Below are 11,985 nucleotides of genomic sequence, written 5' to 3'. Positions count from 1 at the left end.
TCTTCAGCCTCTCACAACCCTGGGTGAATATGCGATCTTTCAAAAAAGAAGTCGGAATTTTGCCAAATCTGTTTTATTCGTTTGTTAATATGCCTCAGCCATTGACAAATCTGGCATTATAATTTTATTTGAGGTTCAAATTAACCCGGGAGATTGTGTCAAACGATGCCTGCAAGTCTGTACATGTGATAAATAATTAATCGTCCACAGTCGAAGAATCTTCTTCTTCACGCAATAACAACTTCGAGCCTCCAGACCGTACATCCAATCATCTTCAAATTTTGCACACTTGTTACTCTTCATGACTTCAACCACAGTTTGATGAAGTTTCACGTCGATCAATGAAGTGGTTGAAGAGATATAAATGTTTTTATTATTTGCGTTTAATTAACGATATCTGCCAAACCACGTGACGTATCGCAAATTCCAAAAGGACATTTTAGTAGACTGATATGCTGAACAGATGTAGGAGGTTTCCCCTCGATTGGATCACAAATGAGGAAGGAGCTAGGTTTTCAAGGTTTGTGCATAAAAACGTCATAACTCTGAAACCATGTGATGCATGACGTCATGCTCGCTGACTTTTTTGTTCGTCATGGGTATGCGATTCCGACTGCAAAGCTTGGCCTCGATCTGTTCAGGCGTTTTGGAGAAAATTGGATTTTAGTGTTTTTCAATCAAAAAAATATGGCGGCCGAACCATTTGACCTGTGACCTCATAATTACCATTAAAATATTCTACAGACCGAGAACCTCCTATGGTGAAAATTTGCTCTCAATCGGTCCAATTATTGCAGAGAAAATGGTTTTTAAAGGAAAACAGAAAAAAAATTCCCCAAAAAATTCCGAAAAATAATTCCTGGATCCGGAATAATATCCTGAGCTTCACCAAAAACTAATCAATTCTTCCTTATCCCAAGGGCAATCATCCCACCAACTTTCATCCAAATCCGTTCAGAACTTTTCCAGATATCCTGTTCACAATCACACGAACACACATACGCACATACACACACACACACACACACACACACACACACGGATGGACACGAGCGAATGCATTACTCCCTGGCGGGAGTAATTACAATCTATCTATAATTCCAGTAATCTCTGTACGTTTGTACGTTTGTACGTCTGTACGTTTGTACGTCTGTTTGTCTGTGACCGCTGTTTCTCGACAACCACGGGTCCGATATACTTTTAACTTGCCAGGTATATTGCTGGGGACCCGAGGATGTGCCTTTTCAAGGTTTCATATTAATCGGACAATTACTTACCGAGCTATGTCCAAAAAACGATTCAACCAATCAGAGAGCAGCGAACGATCGCGTGTGCCGAACGTGGAGGACACACTCTGCCTCGGATGGCACATTTGAGAGCGTATTCATTTATTTCACGTTTGCAAACTATGTTGGCGTTAAACTATGTTTTAAAACTAATAAAACCGAATTTGCGATTCATTCGCTTTCCTGCGCGTTTGTGCACGCGATGGCGATTTCTTTACCAAACTCTAGAAGCCGTTCGCTTTGGACCAAACCATTGCATGTAAATAGAGGGGGGGGATTGTCACCGTACTCGCAAGCCGTTCGCTTTGGACCAAACCATTTCATGTAAATAGAGGGGGGGGATATAATTTTAGATATAGATATAGTACGGGCAATGCCCTAGTATATTTAAATGTCAGAAAATGTCACCTTTATTCGGGAGTAATGCATTCGATCGTGTCCGTGTGTGTGTGTGTGTGTGTGCGCATGTGTGTGTTTGTGAACAAGATATCTGGAGAAGTTCTGAACGAATTTGGATGAAAGTTGGTGGGAAGATTGCCCTTGGGATAAGGAAGAATTGATTCGTTTTTGGTGAAGCTCAGGATATTATTCCGGATCCAGGAATTTTTTGAAGGATTGTTTACCATTGGAAGATAGGGCTCATTTTTTTTTGACATTATCTTCTATATATAATATATTTAACAATGTGATATGAAAATAGTTTTAATATTTGTTGTAAATGTAGTTTAAACTCGTGGTTATGCGTTAGAGCGGTGTATTTTGTTAGCAGCGTTGTCTTCAAGGTTCTTTTTTTCTTTCTAATTAAGACACATTCTGTTATTTTAAAACCACCAAAGTGTGTATTAGGTTTCCCCGTTTCATAAAATGTATCGTTCGATACGTATAATGCTTTAAAACTGTTTTTTTTTTTAAACCTCAGAAGAGATATTGAAGTGTGGTGCTGCGCACACAACTTGCTTGCCAAAGAGGTAGGCCACAACGCGTTTGATAAAACCAAGAGTCTTTATTATGAAAGCTCGAACTGCAGCACTGAGTGGGCCCGAGCTTAGAGCCCGCATATATGTGCCGAGGCCACGCCTCGTCCCCGGGTGTGGCCGGTCGGTCGATAGGCGGGGCATGCATTCCAGTTCCCCGCCTGGACGTTCGCGCCACCTGCTGGTGCGCTGAATTCGTGTACCTTGCTTGTGCCCGCCACACGCGCCCCCCCAGAATTCCCGCGCACCTGAAGGGTGAGTTTGCGGGGAAGCTGGATGACCCGGCCAAAACGCCCCCTGGCGATGGGTGCCGGTCTGGGGGGTGGCGGGACGGCAGGGCTGGGGGGCGCCGGGGGCCCGACCGCCAGGGGGCGGCTTCGACGCGGAGGCAGAGCTGCTGGCGGGGGCGCCGGGGGTCCGACCGCCAGGGGGCGGCCTCGACGCGGAGGCAGAGCCGCTGGCGGGGGGTGGTCCGGATTGAGGTGGGCCGGCTTGAGGCGGTCCACGGAAATGCGATCTGGGGCACCGCCGATGTCGACCGTGAAAAACTTGTCCCCGGCCTCCAACACGCGGAAGGGCCCGTCGTACGGGGGCCGCAGCGGTGCCCGGTGGGCGTCGTGCCGGATGAACACGTACTTTGCCGTGCGAAGCTCCGGGGCGACGTGGGAAGGCGGGCAACTGTGGTGTGCCGTTGGCACCGGGGCGAACCTCCGGGCGGTCTCCTGAAGGGCGGAGCGCTGTTGTGCCGCGGACCAAGGAGCCGTGGAGTCGGGGATAAATTCACCCGGTACCCGCAGTGGTTGCCCGAAGACCAGCTCCGCCGAGGACGCGCGCAGGTCGTCCTTGGGCGCCGTCCTGAGGCCCAGCAGGACCCAGGGGAGTCTGTCAACCCAGCCGCCGTCGCAGAGGCTGGCCCGGAGCGCGGCCTTCATGGAGCGATGAAAGCGCTCGCACAGGCCATTGGCCTGGGGGTGGTAGGCCGTGGTGTGGTGTAGCTTCACCCCGAGTCCTTGCGCCACCGTGGCCCACAGCTCCGAGGTGAACTGGGGGCCGCGGTCGGATGAGATGTCCGAGGGGGCACCGAACCGGGCAACCCAAGTGGCGATAAAGGCTTGCGCCACCTCAGCCGCAGACGTCGCTGCCAATGGGACGGCCTCCGGCCACCGTGTGGTGCGGTCGACCATGGTGAGGAGGTGGATGAACCCTCGCGAGGGGGGCAGAGGTCCCACCAAGTCGACGTGAACGTGGTCGAACCGCCGCTCGGGCACCGTAAACGGGGCCAACGGTGCCTGGGTGTGGTGGTGGACCTTTGCGCGCTGGCACGCGAGGCAAGTCCTGGCCCAGTCGCGGACGTCCTTCCGGAGGCCATGCCAGACGAACTTTGCCCCGACGAGTTTCTGGGATGCCCTCGCGCCAGGGTGGGACAGGCCGTGGATGGCATCGAACACCGGGCGCTGCCAGCCAGCGGGCACAATGGGGCGAGGCCGGCCGAGGGAGACGTCGCATAGGAGGGCCGTGCCCGCAGCATCGAACGGCACCTCAGTGATGCGGAGGCCCGTGACGGCGGTCCACAAGGCCTGGATACCGGGGTCGGCGGTCTGGGCCTCCGCCATCCGGTCATAGTCGACCCCGAGGTGGACCGCGTGCACGACGGACCGGGAAAGGCAATCCGCCACCGGGTTGTCCTTACCCGCCACGTGACGGATGGCCATCGTGTACTCGGACACGGCAGAGAGGTGGCGCTGCTGCCGTGCCGACCATGGCTCGGCAACCTTGGCCATCGCAAACACAAGGGGCTTGTGGTCAACGAAGGCCGTGAATGGGCGGCCCTCCAGCAGATGGCGGAATTGTCGGACCGCCAGGTGGAGTCCGAGCAACTCGCGGTCGAAGGTGCTGTACCGGCGTTCGTGCGGGCGAAGCTGCCGGCTGAAAAACGCCAGCGGTTGCCAAGCACCACGCACCCATTGCTCGTGCACCGCGCCCACCGCGTAATCCGACGCGTCGGTGGTGAGGGCGATCGGTGCGTCGGGTGCCGGGTGCGCCAGCATGGTGGCGTCAGCCAGAGCCAGCTTTGCGCCTGCGAACGCCGGGGCCATCGGCTCTGACCATGCGATGTCACCTTTGCCCGGCTTGCCCCGGAGGGCCTCGTGCAAGGGGCGGAGGAGCTCGGCGACGTGGGGCACGAAGCGGTGGTAAAAGTTTACCATGCCCAGGAACTCCTGGACCCCTTGATCATGCGGGGCCGCGGCAAATCCCTGACCGCCTCCACCTTGGCCGGTAAAGGGACGGCCCCGTGCTCGGTGATGCGGTGCCCCAAGAAGTCGATGGTGGTGACACCGAAACGGCACTTGGCAGGGTTGATGATTAGGCCATGCTGGCCCAGGCGTTCGAAAAGCGTGCGGAGGTGGAGCAGGTGCTCCTCCTGGGACGTCCTCGCGACTAGGATATCATCCAGGTAGACGAACAGGAAAGGTAAGTCGCGCAAGATGCTATCCATAAGCCGCTGGAACGCCTGCGCCGCATTCTTCAACCCGAAGGGCATCCTTAGAAATTTGAAGAGGCTGAATGGGGTGATGACGGCCGTCTTCGGGACGTCGTCCGGTTGGACGGGGACCTGATGGTAGCCCCGGATGAGGTCCACCTTCGAAAACACGGTCGTGTTGGCCAACCGGGCGGAAAAGTCCTGAATGTGTGGGACCGGGTAGCGGTCGGGGGTGGTGGCATCGTTGAGCCGGCGGTAGTGTCCCGCACGGCCGCCATCCCCCGCTGGGCTTCGGCACGATGTGCAGCGGGGAAGCCCACGCGCTGTTGGAGCGCCGCACGATCCCCAGCCGCTCCAGCGTGGCGAACCCCGCTTTCGCCACCGCGAGCTTCGTGGGCTCGAGCCGGCGTGCCCGGGCATAGACCGGCGGCCCGACCGTGGGGATGTGATGCTCCACCCCGTGCTTAACGGCCACCGCTGAAAAGGTGGGCCGCGTGAGGGCCGGGAAACTGGCGAGGAGGCAGGTAAAGTCATCCGCTGCCTGGAAGCGTACAAATCAAACTCGCCGGGACGGAACCGTCCAGCAAGCCGCTTGGCAAGCCGCTCGGTGAGCCGCTCAGTGAGCCGCTCAACGAGCTGCTCAGCGAACAAGCGAGCGAGCTAAAGGTTTCAGCCTGGACGAGCCGTCTGCGCTTTACGTCGACCAACAATCCGTGCGCACATAGGAAGTCCGCACCGAGCAATGCCATGGGCACGCTAGCGGTCACGAACAACCATTGAAAGCGCTGCCCTCCGAACCGCAGGGAGAGGCAGCGCTTCCCGAACGTGCGGATGGGTGTACTGTTGGCGGCAAGCAAAGCGGGGCCCCGGCCCGCGGTTCGCTTGTCGGACATGTAGGCTGGGATGAGGCTTACCTGCGCTCCTGTATCGCAAAGGAAACGGCGCCCGGACAAGGTGTCCGTGATAAAGAGGAGGCTGCCGGAATGGCCGACGCTCAGGGCCGCTACCGAGCGCCGGCTTGGTCGTTTCCCGACCTGCCAAACGAGCATGGCGGGCAACACATCTTAGCCTTGTGGCCGAACCTGGCGTGGAAATAGCACCAGGCTTGCGGCGGTGGTTTTCTCGGCGGCGGTGGTGGTGGTGGTGGTCAGGGTGCCGCAGCGGCCACGAGGGACGCTGTAGCATCTGCCTCGGGAACCACGACGGCCGCACCGTAACTCGCCCGCGTGTCGCAAGCCGCGAAGAACTTGTCGGCCTCTATGGCAAGGGCGCGGGGTTCCCTTATGTTGGAACCGGCCAGCGCAAGGCTTACCTGTAGCGGTAGCTGGCATAGGAAAAGCGCCCGAAATAAAAAATTCGGGGCTTGGTCACCCAGCAGCGACAGCATATAATCCATCCGCACAGATGGTCGTGTGTCGCCGAGTTCGGGAAGGTCCAGGAGGCGGTCGGCCCGTTCCATCTCAGTGAGGCCGAACGTGGCGATGAGGAAACGTTTGATCGCCCCATATTTGTGGTCGGCCGGCGGGTGCCGCAGGATGGACACGACTCGGGCGGAAGTGCCGGGCCCGAGGGAGGCGACCACGTGGTAGTAACGGGTCTCGTCCGCCGTTATGCCTCGAAGCTGGAATTGCACTTCGGCCTGCACGAACCACACATCGGCCTGTGCTTTCCAAAACTCTGGGAGTTTTACCGCGACAGCGTTGTTGGCCATGGCGCGTTCGGTGGTCAGCAACGGCTGAACCAATCGGGGTCACCAGTGAAATGTGGTGCTGCGCACACAACTTGCTTGCCAGAGAGGTAGGCCACAACGCATTTGATAAAACCAAGAGTCTTTATTATGAAAGCTCCAACTGCAGCACTGAGCGGGCCCGAGCTTAGAGCCCGCATATATGTGCCGAGGCCATGCCTCGTCCCCGGGCGTGGCCGGTCGTTCGATAGGCGGGGCATGCATTCCAGTTCCCCGCCTGGACGTTCGCGCCACCTGCTGGTGCACTGAATTTGTGTACCTTGCTTGTGTCCGCCACAATATCAAGATTTAGGCTGGTAAAAAATTTTTCCCTGTTTATGATCGCCGCCTGCCCCATAAAAGTCGTCCGCCTCTAAAAAATTTTTTTTTTTTTTTTTTGCTCACGAAGTCAGTAAAATCCGTTCCCGCTCAGTGGAACAGGTTCGAATTTTGTATGTGCTCACGTACTGTCCGAGCCAAGTTGCATGTGCTCGAACTTCGCCGATCTGCAGGAGACCAATGAGGCAAACGTCTTCAATAATGTCGACGCCAAAGCCAATCTCACATGCAATGATGCGACAGAGAAGCCATACTACACGGCTGGCTATGAAGATGTGTGCTATTTCTGTGGCTGTGTTGAGGAGCTGGTTACCACAGATGAGCCATATCCTATATGCAGTACCTGCAGTAAGAGTCGTACTGCCGAAAAGAGGCCCACTCGGAAGTTCAAGAAGTAGTTGGTATTCTGAAGGAGAAGCCAAATATCATCGGCAAACGGGAGAGCCTCATGTGATAATTATTGCTGTGGATTCCTAGTCAAAAATTAAACGAGCGCTGCACTACATGTAGTAGTAGGTGATGATAGATACATCTATGAGTGCTATAATAGCAGTAGCTGCTGATAGATAGATACATCTATGAGTGCTATAATAGCAGTAGCTGCTGATAGATAGATACATCTATGAGTGCTATAATAGCAGTAGCTGCTGATAGATAGATACATCTATGAGTGCTATAATAGCAGTAGCTGCTGATAGATAGATACATCTGTGAGTGCTATAATAGCAGTAGCTCCTGATATATAGATACATCTATGCGTGCTATAATAGCAGTAGCTGCTGATAGATAGATACATCTATGAGTGCTATAATAGCAGTAGCTGCTGATAGATAGATACATCTATGAGTGCTATAATAGCAGTAGCTGCTGATATATAGATACATCTATGAGTGCTATAATAGCAGTAGCTGCTGATTGATAGATACATCTATGAGTGCTATAATAGCAGTAGCTGCTGATAGATAGATACATCTATGCGTGCTATAATAGCAGTAGCTGCTGATAGATAGATACATCTATGAGTGCTATAATAGCAGTAGCTGCTGATAGATAGATACATCTGTGAGTGCTATAATAGCAGTAGCTGCTGATAGATAGATACATCTATGAGTGCTATAATAGCAGTAGCTGCTGATTGATAGATACATCTATGAGTGCTATAATAGCAGTAGCTGCTGATATATAGATACATCTATGAGTGCTATAATAGCAGTAGCTGCTGATAGATAGATACATCTGTGAGTGCTATAATAGCAGTAGCTGCTGATTGATAGATACATCTATGAGTGCTATAATAGCAGTAGCTGCTGATAGATAGATACATCTATGAGTGCTATAATAGCAGTAGCTGCTGATAGATAGATACATCTATGAGTGCTATAATAGCAGTAGCTGCTGATAGATAGATACATCTATGAGTGCTATAATAGCAGTAGCTGCTGATAGAGAGATACATCTATGAGTGCTATAATAGCAGTAGCTGCTGATAGATAGATACATCTATGAGTGCTATAATAGCAGTAGCTGCTGATAGATAGATACATCTATGAGTGCTATAATAGCAGTAGCTGCTGATAGAGAGATACATCTATGAGTGCTATAATAGCAGTAGCTGCTGATAGATAGATACATCTATGAGTGCTATAATAGCAGTAGCTGCTGATATATAGATACATCTATGAGTGCTATAATAGCAGTAGCTGCTGATTGATAGATACATCTATGAGTGCTATAATAGCAGTAGCTGCTGATTGATAGATACATCTATGAGTGCTATAATAGCAGTAGCTGCTGATTGATAGATACATCTATGAGTGCTATAATAGCAGTAGCTGCTGATATATAGATACATCTATGAGTGCTATAATAGCAGTAGCTGCTGATATATAGATACATCTATGAGTGCTATAATAGCAGTAGCTGCTGATAGATAGATACATCTATGAGTGCTATAATAGCAGTAGCTGCTGATATATAGATACATCTATGAGTGCTATAATAGCAGTAGCTGCTGATAGAGAGATACATCTATGAGTGCTATAATAGCAGTAGCTGCTGATTGATAGATACATCTATGAGTGCTATAATAGCAGTAGCTGCTGATAGATAGATACATCTATGAGTGCTATAATAGCAGTAGCTGCTGATAGATAGATGTATAAACGCGAAGCAGACATTCATTTGATGTGGTTAATGTCCTCTTCCATGTCTGCCAAACTGCTCAATATGCATGTACAGGTACCATGAAGTGATATTTCGTGGCGAGGAATTCTAGTCAAATATGTATGAATGCCATGGCAATAGCTGCTGATAGATCCATGTATGGCAACCGGACATTATTCTTAAAAGCCGAAGTTTTGGTCCACCATTGTTATATGTATCAGCAAATATTAAAAGTAAACAGAACTCAATGTGACATAGGTTTCTTTATTTTCTTTATTTGAATCGTATCAGTGCGTACTTACGAAGGTTTACTAGTTTAGAAATCATAACATGATTCATCATGTATGTCCGATCAAGTATATTTAAGAAAAAAAACATATTGTGCGTTGAATAATCCATTAAAATTCGACTCTGAAAAAAAACCAAAAAAAAAAACCCTCCCTCCCTACCCACGTTTTTGAAAAAAAGTGATGATAAACAGGAATTTTTTTTTAACCAGCCTTACCTCAGCGAATGTCAATCGGGGTGTCAGTACTTGATGAACTTATAAAGACTTAGGTGAGTTATAAGTGTGACAAGCATGTGCACGGGATTCTTCCCAGAAGAATGAGTGTGAGTGGTCGCATTAGCTTGTACGACTTAAAATGAGTGAGTTTTGTTTTGACGTTTGGGCCCGTTTTACATGTTGTATCCCTAAGGAATGACACGAATTTTTTTCCTGGCTTACAATTTTATTTGAAGTCACACATGCCTCAAAATACACTCACTTATATAGAATTGAACGCTGAATCCGAAAATGTAAGTGAAATTGCCTTGTTTTTTTTAAACATTATCTTCTATATATTCTAAATATATATCTGTGCAGTGTCTGTCTTGTGTTGTCTTGTCTTGTGTTGTCGCTGAACTACTCCCTCAAACTTTTGTGAAATCGTACTATTCCAACTTGACCCACGGCGGGAGTATGCGCTCTACTGAGTGGCGTTCTAGTTGGTTTCCATTTTATTATTGTGATGATTAATTAATAAACTATTAAACAATTATAAGAACACTTGAAAATGACATCATCAAGTTCCTTTCTTTCTCTCCTTCGAAAGCAGTGCAAGTCTGAGGTGTGACTCTTGTTCCCTAACTTTGTTTTACAGGGTGTTTTGTTTTTATTGTTTTAATAGCCGGCGAAGCCGGTGTTGTCAATGAACGCGTACGTATTATGTTGAAAACCTGATTATGCCTTGGCTCGAGAATTCCGAAGCGCAGTGGAGGCCGCCATCTTGCGGATGCGGAAGTATGCATAACAAATTTAAAACGTTCATTAGGAGTTTCTTTCACCCGTCATTGTTTGATTCACAATCTTATGCACCTCCAATGTATTAATAAAATAATTTAAGACCAACATCGGCCCGCACGGGCCTGGTTATCTTCAACAAAACGCGTCACCAAACACCGGACCCAATGAGAGTCGAGCATTTGCAAAAATATTTCTAAAATGAAATCACTCAATGGAGACCGCCATTGACCGGATGCGGAAGTTTGCATAAAACAATTGCGAAAAAGTTCAATAGGAGTTTGTTTCACCCGTCGTTCTTTGATTCACAATCTAATGAAACCTCTAATTAGTAATTAAAATACGTTAAGACCAACCTCGTTATCTTCAACGAAAATCGTCATCAAACACCAGAACCAATGAGATTCGAGCATTTGAAAAAATATTATTACGCGTTTCGGAGGGTGAAAACGGCGTCAAATATTCTAACATTGACGAATAATTATTTTTTAGAAATCTCGCGGCCGTACGGGATAGTTTTTCACGGCCAGAAATATGGTATAAGCGGTTTACATATTTAGTTTAGAAATACGGATAGTTTTCAACGGCCGGAAATATCCGAAGTTGAGACGGAATTCACCAAATTAATCACTACAAGCTAACGTCTTCTGGTGGAGGAAGCTGCCGTGCCCGGAGAGAACCAGCCCTGGCGCCTGACAGCGACTGAAGTTAGAAGACGACACACATACGGTACTGTGAAAACGTATGTTAAGCCCAGTTAAAATTTCTTAAAATAGGCCCGAAGCTAGCACATCGTATAGTTACTTCCTTAAGCTTCTTGTGACATTTATTGTATGCAGGTATTGCCAATGGGGAGGACTGTCTGCTCTTCTCTTTTACCAAGTCTTACCAGGTACGGTACCTACTACACCTACCTACTACCAACTACCTAACCTACTGATGCCATAGTGATGGGTAAAATAGTGGCAAGAGGCTTTGGCTTCGCTGGCTCATTGCGGCTTTGCAGTCGGGTGCTATTATTGATTTGTTTTTATCTACATTATTAACCATCTGTGGAATATTCTGGTTGTGATCATTCACAATCATAGCGCAGGCTTCAATGGGCCCAATCCCCACCTCCACCATTTTAGTTCCTCCCAAGAAACCTCATGTTGTAATTTTTGTGAAAATTATTTAAAATGAAGGAAGCCGTTTCTCAAAGTGTTGACGGGTTCAGTTTGAAACACAAAAAATTAATGAGTTTAATTATAAACACACGAATCAATAATGTTTCATTTCAATGTTTCTGTTGTTTACACACTTCGTTTTTAAACGCAGAAAAACAGCTTATTGACAGAAAATATTTAAACGAATTCACCGAGTATTTTTTACCGTCCTTAATTAATCCTTTATTATTGTAGGTTTGGCCACAAGTTGTAGATTGGTATAATTATTTGAAGAACCACCTGTCCAGGTCTCATTTTCATTGAAGACGTTGAGGCAGGAATTTGGAACATGGACAGGGTGCTGGCGATAACTCTCGCACTCTTTGTAAAAGTTACCCTGGTGTGTTTAACATCCACCAACTAATGCCAGTATATGGAACATCCGGCCTCACGTTCATTCGAGGGACAGCTCACTTTGTGATGCAACATTGCCTGAGAAGTTCCAATCGAGCAGCTCATCGTTGGGCCCATAATTGAATCTAGGCGAGACTGTGTCGAGGGAGAAGTTGGCTGCACGATGCTGGCTTT

Source organism: Myxine glutinosa, chromosome 2, assembly GCF_964187855.1.
Source record: "Myxine glutinosa chromosome 2, kmMyxGlut1.1, whole genome shotgun sequence".
Lineage (NCBI taxonomy): Eukaryota > Metazoa > Chordata > Myxini > Myxiniformes > Myxinidae > Myxine > Myxine glutinosa.
This window is presented reverse-complemented; position numbering follows the sequence as displayed.